Below are 5,524 nucleotides of genomic sequence, written 5' to 3' on the forward strand. Positions count from 1 at the left end.
TGGTGTGTGCGGGGATATCGAACATTATATTATGTACTGCCCAAAGTACAACGCGGAAAGGCATGTGATGTTCGCTTCCTTCAAGAAGACAGGAACCCGTCACAGCACAGTGCAGGACATTGTCTACCCGAGTGGAAACCAGACATGCAGAAGGGAGGCTGCACGCCTTCTTTTAACATTTCTGCAGAACACGGATCTTGTTTTTAAATGGTGACAGCAGGAACGGACTATGGCCTACTGTGATTCAATGTGTGCGTAGATGATGTCTTCCGGAGTGGACTACTTTATACTGTGAGTGAATGTGTGTATGGAGTGTGGCACTACAATGGCCTATGTTCTACTGTGACTGAATATGTGCATAGATGGTGACTTGTGGAGTGGACTGTGATGTGAACTGTGTGGATTGAATGTGTGCATAGATGGTGACTGCGGGAGAGAATGTGTGCTATTATAAGAGACTGTGCGCTTAGTGGGGTAGATGCGGCATTGTTATATCGAAGGGACGCTGCGGTGGAGCAATTGCCGGCTGACAAAGCAAGGCTAACCCCACCTGTAGCATTTAACACCGCAACCTCAACGTCATCAGAATATGCGATTACATCTGCCTACAAACGCTACGGTGCTTTGTAATCAAAACTATAGGCATGTGGTCGCTTATGTCCGCATATAATAACCCCGATAGTGTGGCTTCTGACGGCGCGGTCTTAAGGAACATGTTCAGCAGTGAAGATGTAGATGCAGTGATACGTGTTGGGGATGTAATCACATTGCGAAAGTTATTGCATTCAAGGACGGATAGAAACTGTGCCGCTGGTGTTGAATTTTTAGATACGTCCACAATAAAATCACCTGCACAGATTAACTGATATCTGTTATTTGCTTGTGACAAGACAATCAAGGAATTCTAAAAACGCTGATAGGTGGACGGTACACTACCGCAAACAAATTTTTGCCCGTCCTAAGCACAGGACCTCGAAATTGTCATTTATAACTGAGAAATCTACTATGTCGCTGTCCGGGAACACGGTCTGTATTGCGATGCCCCTCCTCGTAGGCCTTGGCGATTTAAACAGTGATGTTGATAACCTGGGCAGTTTTGTTTAATGAAACGCTATAAAACATTACTGAAAAAGTTCAGTAATGATGCAGCAACAGTGTTGAAATACGGCAGTAACATTGCTTTAATGTTACAGGCTAATGTTGCCGGAATGTGATTTCAAGAGGGCATTATTCACGTTGCAACAACGTTGTGATGAAAATTACTGCAATAGTGCTGCAAAATTTTCTGCTAAGAAGGTTTTCAGCATCGAATTAAGTTCCAAACAAGTCTTCACTCATTGGCGCCGATATTAGTTAGCCAGTAGCAATATGTCATCAGCCAGGAATGCCAGGGGGAGCAGACCGGAAGGTGAAGGTACTGGTGGGCGATGGGGCATTGCAAAAGGCAGTGTTCCAAGTTGATATAAGGCCGGTGGCGGTTAAGACTAGAGTCACGCTGAACGGAGGCAGCTGAGTGACAGAGACACTCAGGAAAGGTGGCTTGAGTCTGTCGGGAGTCGCGACCATCGCATGCAGCGCTAAAGCGCCTGCATGAGGCAGCAGAAGGTGTCCGTGGACATGTCTCCATATATTTTACAGAAGTGACGGTGTAAGATGCTGGGAGGTGTCGACGTCCACGATGCGACGCGAATAATCCTGAAAGATATGCTTGAAAACTCCGTTGCTGTGCGCTTCAGCTGACGGGGGACACGAGGAAAACGCCGTTTCGGTGAGACGAAATGTGGGAAGTTGTGCTCGCTATGGACTTGAATGAATCGTGGCTGCATCTATACAACCTTGGATCAGTTTATGACCACATTGTCACGTAGTGGTGACTACAGTCCGGCGATCAAGATGACAGAGAAAATGGCTTCGAAACGAACCTCTTTATTTGGGCTAACTTGCGCACCCAAAGAAATGAATGACTCGGCTGCGTAGCAACAGGTGTGCGGGCGGCAGTCAAGCAGAATGCCCGCCGCTATCGGCTGTCACAATTTAAAGCTGCAAAGAACTTTCGAGTTACGGCGTACTACAACAAGTTACTATAGTAACTTGTAGTGCGCCGTTGTTGTAGTACTGTTGTATACAACCGTTTTGAACAATGTAGAATCAATTCAGCCTGGTTGCGATCCTTCGAGATAAATCTGGTCACGTTTCGCATCAGAAATAAAGCGATAAATCCGCGAGCCTGCGGCGTTAAGCACGAACAGATAAACGTTACAAAGCTTCGGTGCATTACCTTCCTCTTTAAAAAGCGTCGACATGATGCTTCACAATGTAAAGCAACGTGGGCAAAAAGAAACACAGAGAATGCAAACATAGAGTCATTTAAAACGCATAATATGGCGTTAGGCTTACCACATGTACAGCTTCTGAGAGCGCGCTGTGCCGCTGTGATGCTGTCCCTCCGTCGGGGGCCACTTCGTAAGCTTTGTACGGGACAATGTATACCGGCGCAGAAGCTTTTCACTCAGTCCGCGGCGGCGAATAGGCGTCCACACCCATCCACGGTCATCTGGCTTATGTTCTGTTCGGCGTTGTTGCAAATGGGTCGCAAGCCCCAAGGGTAGCGTTGGCCTGGCGGCCTGGGTCACAGCTGGAAACATCCGAAGGTCCTGGCAAAGGATGAATCGACTGCCAACAGAACAACTTGTTTATTCTGGCATCGCAAAAGAGCAGCCGGTCAGGGCGACCACGTTACTCGACGGAAGAAATCGAAGTCTCTGTTTGGCGTCCGGAGCAGCTGCCTTTATATCCTCGGAGTCGAGGGCAAGAAAGAACGGCTCGGGATGAGGCGCACGAGACGGCGACGCACGGACATGTTGAGACGGGACGCGTCCGCCGGGCCGGCGCCGGTCGCGCCGGTCAGACCTCCTCGCCTTCCAGTTGGGGAGCTCCTCTCCCCGGCTGTCGCGCTTTGACAAGCGTGGGCACCAACATGCACACACACACACGCACACACGAAGACACGTGGCATTGAAACCTGCCTGGACGCGCTTGGCGGGAGGCGTTGCGGCAGCACTGAACGGGCCCAAAATGACCGCCACTTTGAATGAAGCCCCGGCGTCCGTTGCATCCGCGCCGGCTATACCGCGCGTCGTAGGCGAAACGTAACAGCGTCGGCGTAGGTTGTAGCATCGGGCATCGGTGCGCTGTTGCCTTTGATCCGTAATCGGGCAAGCCGTCGGGATTATTCTGCGCGTTGAAGGTAGGCGGCGACGTCGATGCTTTCTTCTTCGGTAACGTGGGACTGCATGGCGTCGAGTGCGGTCGTGGCCTCCCTGCCATAGACGAGCCTAAAAGGTGACATCTGTGTGGTCTCTTGCACCGCGGTGTTGTAGGCGAAGACCACGTAAGGCAGGATGACGTCCCAGGTTTTGTGTTCAGCGTTGTTAAGAACGGCGACAGCACGTCTAGTAATTAGGAAAAGCGACGGCAAGTCTCGCCTGTTGTCATCTGTATTTGCTGGGGGGCTTCGAGCAACTCGATGGTGATCGCTCCGAAGTCCGCCGTCAAGGTGCCAGCTGGTTCTAATTACCGAACTTTGCCCGATCGGAGTGCGGCACCCGAAAAAGCGGATGGCTGCAGTTTGAGCACAACTGGACCTCTTTCCGAAGTCTCCGACGCCACCGCGGCGAGAAAGCGGTTGTTATCTTCCCAAATCGCCGTGACTATGCCGAGGGACAAAGGGGCCTCGTTTCTGGTGGTTATTCGGCATGCTAGCACCGCGTAGGGCTGGCGGTCATCGTCCCCAACCAACGAAGGCATCTCTAAGGACAAAGAACCCCTTTCCGGCTTCTCTTCCCGACCTTGCGTTCTGGCCTTGCGCGTCGGTTGCCATAATGAGGAACAGGTGTAGGCCGCACGTGGGAACCTTCAGCTCGCCAGATGACATTACCTACCACAGTCGACGTGACCTCGACGGCGTCCTCCTCTTTCTCGGGCTCAACATGAGACAGGGGCGTGTCCTTATGTGCGGTGTTGTGAGTTTTTGCGCGTGAGAGTTTCAGGCCACTCCCACCTCGGTGTGGCCGTCCTCAACACGGGTAATTTAGGGACGAGGAACGGTATAAAAACTCGACAGCGAGTGCAGTAAAGTAATCCCCACTTTTGATCCTCATGCTTGTAAATATGTAAATAAACCCACTCGTAATTTTCCTCTCATCATCGAGCTCCTTTAATTCGTCGGCAGTCTTGTCCTGGTGGTGGCGGTGGTAGCGTCGTTCCTGACCTGTGGTCCCGTCCGAGCGCGACTCCGAGCCCCACACATCCAACAGCGTCGACATATACATGACAGCCAAGTCGCCGTTGTGGCTGGCTCAGTGGGTATGGCGCTCGGCTGGTGACCCAAAAATGCGGGTTTTATCCCGTCCGCGGTGGTCGAATTTCGACGGAGGCGAAATACTAGAGGCCCGTGTAGTGTGCGATGTTAGTGCACGGAGGGTGCGAGAAAACCCCGGACGCCCAGCTGTTGGCTCGTCGTGCGAAGCCTGCAGAATTTCAACGCGAAGACTTGCAGGTACAACCAGGAGATAGGCGGTCTTGTTTGGTGCCAGGTTCTTCACGAGGACATCATTCCGTACGCAGAACGAAGTCAATCGCCGCTTGAACGAGGCTGGGGGTGAAAGAACCTTGACCTCCAAGTACTCGATAAGGCTTTGGAGGTGTGAGTCCGAGCGTTGCTGTTGCGCTAAAGTGATCGAGCTGATAGGTGACATAAAAGCGTCGTCATCGTCGTTCTGCGGTGGTACATCTACAGGGGCCCGTGACAGGTAGTCGGCCGGTAGAGGCTGCCAGTGCTAACCCTCGCAGCAAAGCCCGAAACGCGCCGGCCTGCCTTCAGGAGTACGGCGATGACGGTAAAAATTCGCGCAGTAGCTGCAGTAAAGTCGTCATTTCACATTATAGAAAGGGTGCGGCTATAAAAATGCGCGGCGATACAAGCGAGAGGTACTAAACCCCAGATATTTGCTATCTTCGCTGTGTAGTGCAATGAAATTTGAAACTACTTTGAATGCGCGGCCGCGCGGCTGCTAGGATTGGAATGGTGTAATCCCTTAGAGCTTTTTTTCCTCATTGTCTGCTGAAAAGTTGGTTTAGTGCTGTGCTGTCATTATGGTCTAGTGCGCACTTCCCGTGCTAGCCGAGGCCTGAGCGCGCCCGCATTTCACTTTCCCGTTGGTTTCGCTAGACCCGAGCCGGACGCAATGAACGCACTACGTACCGCTTTGCAGAGCCCACGCGTTTCTTTGCTGCATTCGGCACGTTCACTGAAGTGACATGTCGTTGAGAGTGCGGTAGAACGGGAGTAGTTCTAATTGCAGTGCATGGCACAATCGCAAAAATGTGCTGTTATTGACGTATTTATTTACGCCGCTTTAACAAGTGATCACGAAAGTCTGAGTCTGAAAAACGCCAAGGGCGCTTTATTGTGCCATCAGAGAGATAGTCACTACACTTTAAGCAGTTTCTGCAGTCTGGCTTC

Source organism: Amblyomma americanum, chromosome 6, assembly GCF_052857255.1.
Source record: "Amblyomma americanum isolate KBUSLIRL-KWMA chromosome 6, ASM5285725v1, whole genome shotgun sequence".
Taxonomy (NCBI): domain Eukaryota; kingdom Metazoa; phylum Arthropoda; class Arachnida; order Ixodida; family Ixodidae; genus Amblyomma; species Amblyomma americanum.